Raw genomic sequence first — 16,384 nt, forward strand, 5'->3', positions numbered from 1 at the left:
TATTTGGTTCAGTTTGTTTATTATAATAGAAGTTAATGGTGGTAACCATAGTAACAACATGAAATTAATTTAATACAAATAAAATAAAATTGAAATTTGGTTCCTGGAGGCACCCACAGTGGTTCCACACAGTGCCTTATATAAGAGTTCCTCAGGAAACCTGTGTGGTTCCTCAGAGAACCGCCCCTTTTTAAAGGGTGCCTAGAGGATCTACAGACGGTTCCGCCGGTGTGGCAAAGTGAAGAACCCCAAAAGGTTCCTCCAGGCACCTTTTATTTTTACAGTGCACAGTCACCAGATCTCAATCCAATACAGCACCTTTGGGATACCCATTTGTAATGGGAGATTCGCATCATGGATGTTCAACTCCATGATGCTATCATGTCAATATGGATAAAAAAAATCTGAGGAATGTTTCCAGAACCTTTTTGAATATATGCCACAAAGAATTAAGGCAATTCTGAAGGCAAAAGGGGGTCCAACCTAGTACTACCAAGGTGTACCTAATAAAGTGTCCGGTGATTATAGTGTATCTATATATATATTATTGTAATTGAAATTATTCAACCCCCATTGCAAATCAGGTTTATTGGATTATTGGATTGGATTCTGAATAGAATCACCTCACAACAGCACAAATCTGCAAAACAGGTGTTGTCTTAAGCACACCTGATGCAACCAATCAAGCGCTTCATTAGTTGCTGTAGCAAATTAGCTTAAAAGAAATATTAATAATTAATCATACCTTGTTTATAATTCATTGTGAATATTTGGATCAGTTAATAGAACTAACTTAATGTAATAAAAATAATATTACAATCAATTAACCTGTTTGTCCCGTGAACACTCAGTGTTAATTGTTTATTAATTATAAGAAACGTACATTTCCGGGGTATGGGAAATGTCTTTCTTACTGTACAGTACTACTCAGAGCAAGTAGTCAAAATCTGCATGATTAGGGACTCCAGTATATGAGAATGAAACATGGACAACTTTACGTGTGACAAGACTTTATTAACTAGACTAAACACTTAAACTACTCTAACATACACATACATAAAGTACTTGCTTACAGTTTACCAAGGGAAAGAGAGCTGAAGCAGAATACAGGAAAGCAAGACCTTATAGCATTGTTTGAAATTCAGCAGATCAACAGCCTTGAGCAAACCATCAGTTTTGTTCTAACACGCCCTTCTTTAAAAGGGGTAAGGATACTTAATGTATCAAATAATGAGACTAAGTTTGATACTTGCATGCCTCGCCCATTTGAAATAAACTGTCCTGATGCAATTTGTTGAGGCTCCAGTTGATCTTTGCTGATGTTGTCTTGTTGAGAGAGAACCAGTGGGAGTCAGAGGATCTTTGATGAATGGAAAGACAAGACCGAAGTCTGGCACAAGCTTGGGGGTCCTTAGAAAACTTCCAGTTCAGCATAATCTTCACATCAGAATTTCGCAGAAAGGAACTGAGAGACATGATCTTGTGATCAGTGATTTTTAAAGCGTGAAGATGTCACACCCTCTGGAGGTGTGTGAGTCAATAAAAAGTTGTTCCCTTTGGAGGGAATTTCTTTACGACCCCTTTGTTCAAGCAGGCCTTTGAATATGTAATTTGATTGGGTGTTTAAGAAAATAATCTTCAAGATTCTTATAATACTAATGCGTCACAAAGTTAGCAAAATGTAATGTAAATTAACAAATGGTGGATGAAGATTGGAGTTTAAAGAGACCAAACATGCTACACATATGATTTTGGTTAACCATAGTATACAAGTCTGAAACATTTATCCAAAAGAGTTTAAAAGAGAGAATGAATACATAGGCCAAACCCCATAAACACTGGCGGAGCTAGGGGGTGGCCAGGGGTGGCCGTGGCCACCCTAGGTCTAAACTTGGCCACCCCTTTGGCCACCCCTCTCATAACTGCTGTTTCTGTCTCTTTTTTTATTGACAAAAATTGCGTTTTTTAAAACGCTGAACCGTCTCTTTAAGACCACAAAAAACATGAGACTTTTCAGACGCACACTCCAACTTCACCTCAGCGCCAGGCGCAAGTCAAACGAGTGCGGAAATGTGCAAGTGCGGAATGAGCTTCAGCAGAACATCAGACAGTGATATGCACATAGTAAATATAGTCAACCCTAACCCTTTCTCAACTGGTAGGTTGCAAGACCGTTTTGAGTAAGTCAAATAGTGTGCAGTCAACAACAAACGTAATTCTCCTTTTTTCTGATGCTACTTTTATTTTAGAAGATGTGTGTGAAAGCTTGTGACACTTCTCTCAGATGCTGAGAAAAGGGCGTTGTCCTTATTCAGTTGGCTATCTTTGTTAAGATGAGATGTTGTCAGGCCAAATGTCAGTAAAACTAACTAACTTTCCTGTCATACCTGTGCTTTCAAATGCGGCTTGCTGTAGCCGTAGTTGTCGTCAATTAACTCACACTGTAAAAAAAAATTACTAGTAAAAAATTTCTAGTGACTGATAACATATACATTTTTCAATTAGTCTGACGTATTATTTCTCATTGAGCCAATGTTAACAGACTATTGCAACAAGAATTGCACTTGGGCCAATTTAAAAATTTAGATGTGACCAGTCACTAGAAAATTTTGACTTGGAGAGGTTAGACATTTTTTACAGTGCATGTAAGAATCAAAAAGGCGATTAAAGTTGTCAAAACTGCATGCATGTATTTGTTATATATGCATCACATGTGTCTGGATTAAAATATTCTGCTATGTGAGATCACAATATAAGGCACAAACTGATATGTAATGTTTTAATGTCCAAATAAATGTGAGCACTGTGCATTTGTACTAGACGATAAGCATTCATTTTGCGTTAATTTGTAAAGGACAAACAAAAATGGATAATTTTTAAATCCATAAAATAACTAATTTTACATTCTGGCAACATTATATTTAGAAAAACATAACATTTTACATGATGTGCTGTTGACTTCCGCCTTGTTCACATTCTTGCACATGAGGATTCAAAAGAGAACTTTTGTTTTCCTTTTTAATTTAGGTATGATAGAACTGTTGCAATTATTTATTTTGACAACTAATATAGAAAGTTAAACTTTTTTTTGACAAACTCAGAATTGGTTGAAGAGTTTGATTGATTATATAAAACGCATTGAAGGTTGAATAATCTTTGGACTACAGTAGTTATCTGCATGTTATCTCAACCATGAAGATGCAACAATGTAGAACAAGCTATTGGAGATTTTGAGAACCAGAACCAAGCTAACTGAGCAAGTTGAACTTTAGCTATAGTGTGTGCCCTTTTATTACTATTTAATTAATTTTAATATGAGGTGGTGGGTAATAATAAAAAATATATAAAATTCACTCAGTATTCCATGATTCCTAATTCACTACTATCTCAATTACAATTAAGTACAAATTAACTTTATTCAGTTGTGTAGGCACTAAAACAGTCCAATACATTATCAAATAATTGTTTATGATAAAATAATTAAGATTTCTGTGCCACCCCAGACTGGTTGCTGGCCCTTGCCTGGCCACCCCTATGAAAAAATCTTGGCTCCGCCACTGCCCATAAAAGGAAAATCCTGAAATGGGAAAATTGGATACATGTTTATACATTTCTCAAGTGGTTATATATAGAATATATAGGATTAAAAAGGTGTATTTCTCCTTCTCAGCAAGAACACACAACTCTCTGCAAATTCCTTCTAGGTCATAAAATTCTTATCAGGACACCGGGTTCTGCCAGTGTGTTAGCTTCATTTGGGATGTTAGTTTTGGGGGAAGTTTCATAGACCTTTGTTGGGAGAGTTAGTTTGCTGGATTATTCATTAAATATTATGAATAATTTGTGTGTGTCTGATTGGTCCAGGTGTACTAGGAGTGCTTGAGCTAGAACACATGAAATATCTGAACTTACTAGGTTTGTTGAGTGTCACATTTGACTGCATGTTAGAAATATGGCTAAGTCAAAAGAATTATAGATTATAGATATCATTACCCTTCACAAGCAATTAAGGAACAGGATACAAGAAGATAGCAAAGGCACTAAATGTTCCTAGAGACACCGTTGGAAGCATAGTTCGCAAGTTCAAAGTTAAAGGAACAGTTGTTACAATACCTGGATGGGGCAGAAAAAAAGGAAGCTAACAACGGCACCCAAAAACAAACTAACAAGAAAAGTAGGCTCTAATTTGCTCAAAATTATATAAATAAGCGACAGAAGTTTTTGGATTCGGCCCTATGGATCAGCGGTATGTCTGGAGGAAGAAGAATGAAGCATATGCTGAAAAGAACACTCTGCCTACAGTTAAGCATGGTGGTGGCTCTGTGATGCTCTGGGGCTCCTTTGCATCCTCTGGCACTGGAAACCTGCAGCGTGTGGAAGGCAAGATGGATTCATTGAAGTATCAGGAAATCCTAGGAGAAAACATCATGCTGTCAATGAGGAAGCTGAAGCTTGGGAGTCATTGAACCTTCCAACAGGACAATGATCCCAAGCATACCTCAAATTCTACCTAGACTTGGTGGCAGAAGAAGTCCTAGAAGATTTTACAGTTGCCATCACATTCACCTGACTTGAACCCCATAGAAAATCTCTGGTGTCTGGTTATACAGCCTGATCTCATGAAATGCATATCTATTGCACGCACTGTGTTTGTCGTGCAATTTAGATGCAAAAATGAATTTTTACGTGCATACGCAGTTTTCACGTGCATATGAGATGCACTTTATTGCGTGTAATACCCACGTACCCCACACCGCTAATCCTACCCAAACGTATAATACGCATGCACCCTAATCCTACCCAAGGGGTTTACAGTGCGTATCATATGCACGTAAAAACTCATTTTTGCCTAGAAATTGCACGATAAACACAAAGCGTGCAATATATATGCATTTAATGAGATAGGGTTGGGTTTTACATCTTGTTTGCAGCAGGTCATAACAGCAAAGGGGTGTTCTACTACACTGTTAGACTTTTCAAGGGTTTTTTACAGTAACTTACTGGCAACACTGTTGCCAGTAAGTTACTGTAATTAAGAGTTACAGTACCAAACCGTATTTCAGTTTTGTGTAATACAGTGCATTACTGTAAAAACGAAGCTAATCAGTACAGTGCATTACTGTAAAAACTAAGCTAATCAGTACACTACTGTAATTATTTTTATTTGTACTAAATATAAATTAGATTTGATCATTTTGATATATGATTAATTTTATTTTTATCCTACATAAGTACTACTTTCATACAAACCAATTAGACAAAGTTATCACAAAATACCATTTTTTTATTTAAAACATTTCATATATATCACAAAATAAACATGCCAATGCTGGAAATGATGTGTGAAATTTTTACACATTAATGGGTAAGTTTAGAGACAACATTTTTTGTGTTAATTTTAACTCATTCATTGTGTTAATGATTTTAACAAAGTAAATATGTCAGAGAGGTTAGCACAAAGATGTGTAAACGTGTTAAATTAACACATTATGTGCTGTCCTTCACTGCAAACATTTTTGAAAACATACATAAAATCATAAACAAAACATTAGCATTTGACTAAATGAATGTAGAGTCATTGGTTGTTTAGCTTATACAAGTATTATAATGAAATATCAACCATTACATTCATAAAACTGCAGAATATAAATACATTTTTAAGCATTCAAAAAGGAAATGTCCAAAACAGGACAAAACACAGTTCTTTTCACAATACAAGACACATAACCCCACCTTAAAAATAATTTCACTTATTTCCAAAAATGTGTTGGATTCATGTACACTGGTGGCCAAAAGAAGTATTTAAGTGGCGTAATGTTTTTGAAAGAAGTCTCTTTGATGCTCAAGAAACATTTATTATTATTATCAATGTCTGACTGTCTACTCCATCTTTTCTACAGCATAGGAGTAAAAGTCATCATCAAAATAATCTTTAAAAAGCCAACACAATGTTTTTGTCCACCTTTGTGAATAAATGAACTTCTCCAAAGATTGGTTCCTGTTCAGAACTTGATTGACAACATCAGAGTGTTCCCTGGTCTGCATGCGTGCCCACAAACACAAATGTACTCAGTCCTTCAGAGGAGATCCCGGTTCCAACACTATATGAGAGAGAGAGAGAGAGAGAGAGAGAGAGAGAGAGAGAGAGAGAGAGAGAGAGAGAGAGAGAGAGAGAGAGAGAGAGAGAGAGAGAATATTAGTGTCACATTATTTTTAACCTCCTTTTTTGTTAATTTTTATTATTATTTTCACAAAAACTTAAGAATATATATTTGTAAACAGCTTTTGTCAATAAATAGCATACAAAAGAACTAAATTAAATTATGCCAGATTAAATTTTAATACTTACAAATCCTAAATTCTGTCCAAAAATGCTGAGATGCATAGAAAGAAGTTGAACGACTGAAATAGATGATTTTAGCCCATTTCAGCTCGTCTGCAGTGAAGGAGTACCTGTTTGAGACAAATACACAGTAAGACACATGCAAGAAATCACTGTGTGATGATCGTTCTCCTTCCTACAGTAGTTAACCCACCTGTGCGCTGATATTAGGACCTTCCTAGTCAGGTGGAACTGCAATGGTAGAGTCGCTGGCTAATAAAATATAAAAATAATGCAAAAATATAAACTTAAGTTTAGAATGCTAGATTTGGTCTTAGTGAGAGTTTTACTGCAGTGCTTACCTGGATACATTTAATCTGGTGAGACTGAACAAAGACAATGGTCCATCTTCTGATTGGTTAATTTGCTGTGTAATAAAGTTAGACATAATGCAAAGGTCACTTATTTGATATAAAGTTAGCCAATTTTATAGAGATTTTATAAGATATTGTTAGCTACCTAGTCTGCACCAGAGCCATAGAGAGAGAGAGTTGCGACACTCTTTGATGTCGCCGCTATGGCTGTCACGTGGTTCATGTAAGCCCCAATAGTTCCAAAACGTACGCTGGCTGTCATGTTCTTTTATGGGACAGACAGCAGCGATTGCATTATTGAACGGTAAATATAAAATAAAACACAAACCCAAGTACTTTTTCAGCTGTTATTGCATTATTGCATTTTGTTAATGTCAGTTTTGCATTTGGAGATAAGTTTTAAGCTATATTTTTGGAGGGAAAAGCTTAGTGTTCATGTTCGCATGGGTAGTAGCACTGGCTTTAGCGGCTCTAACTTAACTTTTCCATATCATTCATCTGATGATGGACGTCTCATGATATTTATTTTAGCACAACTGGGCTGTATTAGGCTATTGATTCCCGTGATTTTGCTTATAAATTTTGATTCAGCCATTAGCCTACCTTCGTGATCACGCAAAGAGGTCTGCCGTGGCGGTCCGTTCAGAATTCGCTTAGAAGCTAGCTCACTTCTTCTGATGAAAGTGGCCACCCCCAGGACCACAACGTGAAACATGATCATGTTAAGACTAAGAATATTATTTTAAGATTAAGGCCATACACATTATCAAAACTATAACAGATTAAAAACGAATTTAAGCATGGCTGATACAAATGAAGGTTTTCAAATAAAATATTTTTTATTAAACAATGACAGACAACAAAAATGTGTGCTTGTGTGTATGAACAAGAAAAACAAAAACCAGGGGCAGGTGATCCATGAAACAGACAGGACTGGTGATGGCCATAACAATCCTAAAGGTCCAGCATTGTTCTCACAAGCCGCTTCACTCAAGACAATAATAACATAATGAAAAGTTAGTATATCCCAAAAAATTAAATTAAATAAAAGTTGCTATAAAGGTGGTAGCGATTCATTACCGAACTCTTAGCTGACGAAGTCGCGCTTGCTAACTAACGTTAGCTAGCAGGCAGTGCTTGAAAATTGGTTGAAACAACCAACATAAAATATAAATAATTACGCTGTGCATGTACAAATGAAGACCAGTATAAGCATCGCAAAGGGCCTCTGATACAATATAGACAGTTGACAATTCAAAAGAGGTCGATATTTCGGCAACTTAACTCTGGAACAACTCGACGCGCAGCAATGTAAGTGAATGGTGTCCAACGCCCAATGACAGTGTTTGGAACTATTCCGATCTTCATATCCCGGAAGTAGGCGGTTAAAAGCGCCGCCATTATTTACAACGGAGGTCTATGGGAGTGTCGCAACTCTCTCTCTCTATGGCTCTGGTCTGCACCAGTGGCTCAAAAGCAATTTTCACATAGTGTATGCTAATCATTTCAGCAAACTTTTCAAAATATATCACAAATGGGCTGGCCTACCTCTGGAATCTTGCTAAGTCACTGGCGCGAATTGGCGCTTTGTTGCAGTTGCCTTTAAACACAAAAATGGAAGTAAATATTAAATTCCATAAAAAAAAAAAAAAAACTATAATATGGTATAGTTTGCAAACTAATGCTAAAACTATAAAGGTTCTCATCAGTAGGCCAACATTAAGATATAAACAGAATTTCACATTAGTTTATTCACATTTATTGTTAATGTAAACGCGTTGCTCGTTGGCATATAACTCGACAATTCAATAATCTAACAAAGTGTGTAAAATGAAACGTTAGCTCAGTTTACCATGGTAAAGTTCGTTACCGCCATGTTGACGACGAGTAACGTTAGGCTAACGTTAACGTTATAACATACGTTAAACTGGGCACAATCCTGTCAACATACACAGAATGTTTTTTTTGTTGTTGTTTTTTTTTACCTTGCTTGCTGATCTCTCTCTCTCGGTGAAGTGAATTCCGTCTCTTCCCCGGGCCAGACACGAACGTCGCGATGCAACAAAAGACAGACCCCATTACCTATGGTGCGTTCAAGTCCTCCTGGGAATTTCGTACGTACGAGGTGGGAAGTCGTGTTGACGACGTGAGGTGCGTTCAAGTCAGTTTCGTCGGAGCAAGATGGTGGTGTACCTTCTTTTAATGAATAACACGAAAATATAGCAAGTTTTGTTAACTCTGCTTATAGAAAATGAAGAACAAAGAATGCGCATCGGGTGTGTTTTTCTTTTTATGTTTTTAATTAACTTATGAGGCCAATGTAAATTAACTGTATCATTATATAATTAGTTAATTGTTATATTACAAGTAGGCTATATCATATTTTGTGCAGAGAGCTTACTTTGTTATAAATGAAAAAGCCTTACAATGTCACTGCTAAACCTGTAAGTGATAGGCTATATTTTACTATCACTTTGCTCAACTACAGACGTTGCATTCATTGATTCCGCCATGCTTCTCACTGACACGCCCCCAACTCGTACAGATCGGGGCTTAAAGAAAATCCCGAGCTCCCCACTGGTATTTACGACATTGTGGTGGCGTTCATGTGCATTCAACTCGTAAATACGATCTATACGAGATGACTTGAACGCACCACTACACTGGATGTCTGTCTGACGCGACACGACAAATCCCAGACAGTGTAGTGATGCGCCGCGGCCGTTATATTTCAGACGTAGTCCGATACGAGTCCAAGCGCTCGCACTAGTTCTTACAAGGGAAAAACAGGTTTGCATTTAAAGGTCCGGTCGCTTCAATGTGTCCAATATAGACAGCCTCTGGCTATTATAGCGTTGTAGACACGTGGTGTAAGGCAAAAATTAGGAAATAAAAAGCACGGTGGAATGGTGCCAGCCAGAGAGGCAGTTACGTCAAATACAGTAGTATACAGCAAATTAAAAAAATACAGTAAGTCTCTGTATGTGGTGTTAGACGTCACAGAAAATTCCCATGATGCAATTGGAATCACAGTTATTTACTGTAAAGAGAAATAGCAGTATAATACTGGGGGATTTAAAGTAAATAACTGTAGAAATTACAGAAAAGTCTAACAGTGTAAGTAGGAAAGATGCTTGCCATGAAAGGTTGAATAATTCATTAAAAGTTACATTTTCAGTTGAATTTGGGGAAACCACTAGAAACATTTGTTGTGTTGAGCTATTTCGATTACTTTTGTTTGATTTGTTCATTGCGGACAGCTGAAAGTCTGTCAATTTTCCCAATAAACCTGATTTGCGATGGGGGTCGAATAATTTCCAATACAATATCATAATAAGTTATGAACTGCAAAACAGAAATGAGAGAGAGAGAGAGAGAGAGAGAGAGAGAGAGAGAGAGAGAGAGAGCTGGTGCTCTGTCTTTGGTGGAACTTTAGAAGAGATTATTGATGAATGTTCACCCCAGGCTTCCTCTTTAAGAATCATTCTCTGCTGAAAATGTCATGGAATAGAACGGAGAGCTTATAAAGCTAAAAATCAATAGTGAATTATTACAAAGAGCCAACAAGAACTGGCTGGAGTTCTTCTATGATACAAACCTGAAATATTTTTCAGTGACTCCTGTGAGAGAGAAAAGTGGAGACATAAAAAAAAGGCCACTGGGTTCATATACACATAATGTCAACCCTGTGTCATAAAGATTTTTCCTTTGTTGTGTATATTTTAAATCTTAAAGGTATAGTACACCCAAAATTTAAGCTTATTTTGCGTTCCAGAGAAGAAAGAAGGTTATTCAGCTTTGGAACAACATGAGGGTGAGATGATTTGATGACCACATTTTCATCTTTGGGTTACGATCTCTTTAATTAAAATGGCATTGGCTTAGTAATTGTAAACTCATCAGATAATATCCTTAGCAAACTGGTTTAAATGGAGCATGGATAAATTATATCTCACATTATCTTTCTGAAGCTTTGTTTAGATTTTTTTCCCTTTCTTTTTTAAATGTGTTTCCACTGCTTGTAATGTCATGCACAACATCATAGTGGTTCAGTTAAGTAGCTTTAATTTGTAGTATTTTAGGAATCTTGCCATTGCCACTGTGAGAAAAACAGGCCAAGAATTATTGAAACAAATATCTCATAAAAAATATCTATAAACACATGCTGATCAGAAGTAATCACCGAGCAAGTTACTCAAGGGACTGGGAATAATTTACTTTCAATTAACAGCAATTATAGATAAAATGCACAAATAAATTAATATATTGAAATAATGATAATGCTGTTTAATTAATATGTAAATAAGTTTGTGGTCAGGATATCAATGTGTGTAACAGCAGACAGCAATGGCTTTCAAAAAGGTTGCCAGAAGTATAATAATAACACAACACTTTATTGAATAGTGCCCAAAACAAGTGAAACAAGCAGTTAAAGTATAAGGCCTCAGTTGTTAGAATTGCAGGTGATGATAGAGGATGTAACTTCAATTGGTAAGTTAATCCTCACACACACCTTTTATGCTGGGGACACACTTAACGACTAGCTGAAACATTCTAAGACAGAACTGAACACACTTACAGACTGTTTCCAACGACTGGAGCGGATTTTAAACAGTGACTGTGAACACAGACTGAAAGCAACTGACTCGTTGGGTTTGGGCATGATCAGTCATAAGTATCAAATTACATTCATAATCGGCCTTATAGTCGTTAAGTGTGTCCCCGGCTTTAGTTACTGTTAGGGTGACTGATTAACAAAAAATATATTTGTCTTACAGGGATAGCGGGAACGCTGGAGGATTGCAGGAGCCTGAGATCTGACGAGGGAACAAGGATACAGGAACTTGGAGAAATCACAGGTGGTAAATATCTCAGGTTAGTAGACAGGTAAGTAATCGTAGTTAGCGAGTTAGTGACCAGACAATTTGTGTGACTGAGATTACTGACTGTTTCGCGTTTTTTTTTTTACAATTAAACTGTGTGTGTTTAAATAATAAGGTGATGAGCGTGGTGATCAGGTGCAGATGATGGCTGAGTAAGTGCAGGTGATGAGCAGGAGAAATGCAAAGAATTGTAGTTTAGAGTGCACATGAGTTTAGAGGCAACCACCAGGATAGGGCAGGTAGAGAGGACCAGGCAGAAGGTTTCTCTGGTTTTAAATATCTTGGGTCTCATGAGAGTTTGTGCAATGCCGGCTGAACAGAGATTATCTGTAGTAACATCTGGAGTGTTAGCAGAACAGGTACCATCTGGAGAACTGACACACTTGCTGACCACTGGCGGGCTGGCAACGGCAGACAAAAAACAGAGTTCAAGGGCGGCCATCAAGGCCCGGGACGGGAGAACTAGAAGCAGCTTCTATGGCTGAGACTTGAGACCCCAGAACGTCCTTTATGGCTGAGACGAGGGAGCTTTGACCGGCCTCCGTGGCCGTGACGAAGGAGCTATGATCAGCCTCCATGGCCCTGGATGGATAGCCCGCACCGCCAAAATTTCTTTGGGAGACAAGGTAGAGAACACCGCTGGACGACACTCCAGAGCCGTCGGATTTTAGATCCCATCAGGGGATGTAGGAAAGGACCCCTTCTTCCTCCTTTGTCTCTTTCTTAATTCTGGGATCAATGTAGTGTCCAAACTGAAGGAAGTGGAGGATTAGGGTATTGAGCTCTGGGACTGGAGAGGGCTTTGGGCTGAGCTCTGGGACTGGAGTGGACTCTGAAGCGGGCTCATGGGCTGGAGCGGACTCTGGACAGGGTGAAATTACAGGATCGACTTCACTGGCCCATTCGTAGCGATATGGTATGGACTCACTGGTCGTGACAGAAGCTATCGAGCGTTGAGAAACAAAGTCCCTTCTCATTGCTACCTGTACTGACATTATTGGAGGGTCTGGTAACTTAGAAAACAGATCCATACTTGCAGAAATAGCCTTCCTGGACCTGGGTATGGGAACCCTGAAGCTGACTCCTGGGCAGAAAGGGACTCTGGACTCTCGTGGCTCATGTGAGGAGTGATGATAGTGCATGACTTAAGAGGAGTTCTGAGAGTGGAGTAAAAAGTATGATATTATGCTGTGGAATGTAGTAAAAATAAACGTTTCTCAAACTAAAAAGGTTCCAGTAAAGTACAGATACTTGATAAATATACTAAAATACAGTAATGAACTAAAAATACTTTGTTACTGTCCTCCACTGGTGTTTACACAAATGCTCTGTGCCCCATGCATTTCTTACCACTTCCAAATGAGGTTTGAGACATTTGTTATAAATGGGATCAATGTCACATTTATAATGTATTCCTAGCAGACCTGACAGCATCAATGCTTTCAGTTCTTAGAAATGTCTCATTTTATGTAATGCTGAGATGATCTCAATCATAAGGGTAAACTTTGGAAACTTTGCATTGAAATGTGACATTTAGCCAATCATTTCAGGATACAACTTCAGTCTTCCCTGGTTAGGGCCCGAGCACTAATGGTGCGAGGACCCTCTTGGAATGGCTCAGTTTATTAACTGTTGGAATTCATGTTCTTTATTCTGAAGAAAGATAGTTTCAAGGTCCTTCACTCTGTATACAGAAAATGACAGACAAATGCTAGAGTGCTCAGGCATTCATTTTCAGCATAGCTTACATCAGCAATCACAAGTGACAGATGTAACGCTGGGCCTGAAGAGCACCCTCCGACAATGACACATGGACTCAATAACAAACCTAATAAACTGTCACAAAGACTGCAGCTCGAGAATAATGCAGTTACATCAGAGGGATGATGTTTATTCACATAATACATCAAAATCTCATGCAATCACTCACCGGATACCTTTAGTGTTACTCAATTTAAAGAGCAAGGTGTTGGTGGGATTCAACTGTGAATAGGGTTGTTTTACTGTAACTGGGTTTGGCTGATTAGCATGATCAAGTTAGTCCCATGGGGGAAAACTATAGTGTACTAGTTTGACTAGTCCCTAGTTGAACTGCCATTGAGATGAATGGGAATGCCAACAGATCGCTTTCTCCAGTTATTATAGGTCTCCTTGGTACCAGTTTCTATAGAATGGTGTGGTCTGTTAGGTCTTAGATTTGACAGGCAGATATTGAATGTACTTAAAAAACATCATACATGGTAATAAGCAAGTCGTTTGACATCTGATTGGAACATGAGACTCTTTCAAGCGAATTATTTTGTTAAACTGCTTTTCCAAGACGTCAGAGGCTGTCAAAACGTATATTTTATGGCATAAAACCTATATTTGTAACGTAAGGCATGAACTTATTGCTGAAACACTTTTGTACTTTGATGATGGTTCAAAACAATACACTCAGCGGCTCAGAGGAATTTTGCTTCATTGTTTCATTCCACGTGTGAATGCACATCAAAGTTTCTGACTATCTCAAAGAGGGGAAAAAGAACAAGGGAATGGAAACATTTCCAATTATTTTTTGCAGAAATTAATCTATCAGTCCATGGTGAGCTGCCCTTGGACTGGAGACTGCAGAAGAGCAAAATGACTATTATTCCTGGCAGTTCCCCTGGAGATGCACTCCTCCTCCTCCCACCCTGCTTTAATTCTGTGGCTGATGAGCACTGGTATCACTGAGATGTGTTTAGTGCCAGCCTCAGCGTGGCTGAGGGGAAGCTGGTTGAAAGACAGTTTGAGATAAAGGTGAAGAACAGAGGCTCTAGGGCTCTGGAGACAGAAGATCAAGACAGAAAGGTGGAGGGTGAAACAAAGAATCACTTCCTCCCTCCCTAGTTTAAATTGTGGTGATTATGATGAAGTAGTTCTGACTCACTCTGTGATATATAGGCGAAAAGATATCACAGAAGGGGAGAGAAAAAAAACCTTTACATCAGTATAGTATGTGTTGGTCTAATGGTATAGTTTTTTATAATATTTTTACATTTATATAAATAAATGCTTTCTAATACTTTTATTCAGCAAAGATACAAACAAACTGACAGTACAGATATTTATAATGTTGCAAAGATTTCTATTTTAAATAAATGCTGTTCTTTTCAACTTTTTATTCATCAGAGAATCCTGATAATGTATTACAGTTTCCAAAAGAATATTTAGCATTATTAATGTTTCTTGCAAACCAAATCAACATATTAAAATGATTTCTGAAGGATCATGTAACATTGAAGACTGGTGTAATGATGCTGAAAATTCAGCTTCTCCATCACAGGAATAAATTACATTTTATAATATATGAAAATACAAAAGAGTAATTTTGAATTGTAATACTATTTTACATTTTTACAATTTTATATTACTGTTTTTATTGTATTTTTGATCAAACAAATGCAGGTTTGCTGAGCATAAGAGGCTTCATTCAAAAACATTTAAAAATATCTTACTTACCTTAAACTTTTGAACAGAAAAAAAGCAATACCATTAGACGTGAATGTGTGATTTCTGTCACTGTGAGTGTCACAAGTCAAACAATATGAAGTTGTGTAGAGATGTATGTATATGAAAACAATGGAGTGGCAGAGCAATACACTTGTGATAAATAATTTTTTTATTTTTTTTTATTTTTTTTTATTTTTTTTTATTTTTTTTACGCCACCAATCTGGGTAAACATCTGCCGAATACGTAACACAAAATGTCATAAAATGGAGCATTCCAAAAATAGAAAAGGAAACTTTATACAATCAAATCAATGCTGCATAATCAGTGCACATCAAAAGACTATTTGTTATTAAACTGTAGCAGAGATGAATTCAAGAGGAGCATCTTTGAGAGGGATTGTGGGTGTTTTGCTGAGTCATTTCGTTGTAATGAGAGGAAAACATTTATCTCCTAATTTGTTTACTGGTTTGCTTTCACAGTGAGATAGTGGAGAGGTTGTGCAGCATAGAAACATGCTGGTCCCTGCATAAACATGTATGCCCTGTAAACTTTTGTTTATGTGGTAATTGATTAGTCTAGATGCATTGGCTGTATTAGTAGACCAAATTCTAGACCATTTGATTATATTTATGTTTTTGTTTTGTGTGCATATCTGAGATATTAATGCCTACAGTTTAAAATTAAAATAAAAAGCAAGAATCTGCCATCAGCATTAGTTGATGACATTATATTTTCTGGTCTAATACATTCCCCCAGAACATGTTTAGCAAGGCTGCACTGTACTTGCATGGTTTTAATGGGGGAAAAAATTTAATTTCATTAAAACATCTCTTGCTTCCTTTGCCCTTTGCATTTAACAGTGACACTGCATTTAATCACTCGCCTGCTGTAAGGACAAGCTTTGCAAAATTGAAATGCTTAATAACACACCTCTCAACAGCACAAGAGCTCCGTCAAAGAAACTGACACAGCAACATGCCATGAAAGTAATGGAGAGAGAGCCAGTGGAGTGTTTTTTTATCTGGTGCCTTACCTTGTATTCTCTATCTGATAAAGGTTAATATGTTTTTTTAGCAATTAATTCTTATTTAAAGTAGAGATTAGTGTTTGGAAAGAGTCATTAAATTTAGTTCAAATTAATCTGTGCCTACCAAACTGTGCCCGGAGCAACAATAAATACTCCTATTGTAGTGTCCACTATGACCTTTTCAAAGAATTATGAGGTGTGGTTCAGTATTTTTTTTACAATATATATATATATATATATTTTTATTATTATTTCTTTTTTATTATGAAAGCGAAAAACTCATTTTATATTGTGACTTGTTTA

The 16,384-nt window shown here is 37.1% G+C and overlaps 1 long non-coding RNA gene across 1 annotated transcript; it reads right to left on the reverse strand.

Annotated features, from left to right (window-relative positions):
* Nucleotides 1–5,335: 5,335 nt before the first annotated feature.
* On the reverse strand, nt 5,336–8,437 carry LOC309504823. The gene is made up of 5 exons (XR_014208186.1): nt 8,245–8,437; nt 6,685–6,749; nt 6,537–6,595; nt 6,350–6,453; nt 5,336–6,101 (listed from the first exon to the last, which is right to left on the reverse strand). It is a non-coding gene; the product is annotated as an uncharacterized lncRNA (long non-coding RNA).
* Nucleotides 8,438–16,384: the final 7,947 nt, after the last annotated feature.

The sequence above is a fragment of the Leuciscus leuciscus genome (genome assembly GCF_965113295.1).
Source record: "Leuciscus leuciscus genome assembly, chromosome: 8".
Lineage (NCBI taxonomy): Eukaryota > Metazoa > Chordata > Actinopteri > Cypriniformes > Leuciscidae > Leuciscus > Leuciscus leuciscus.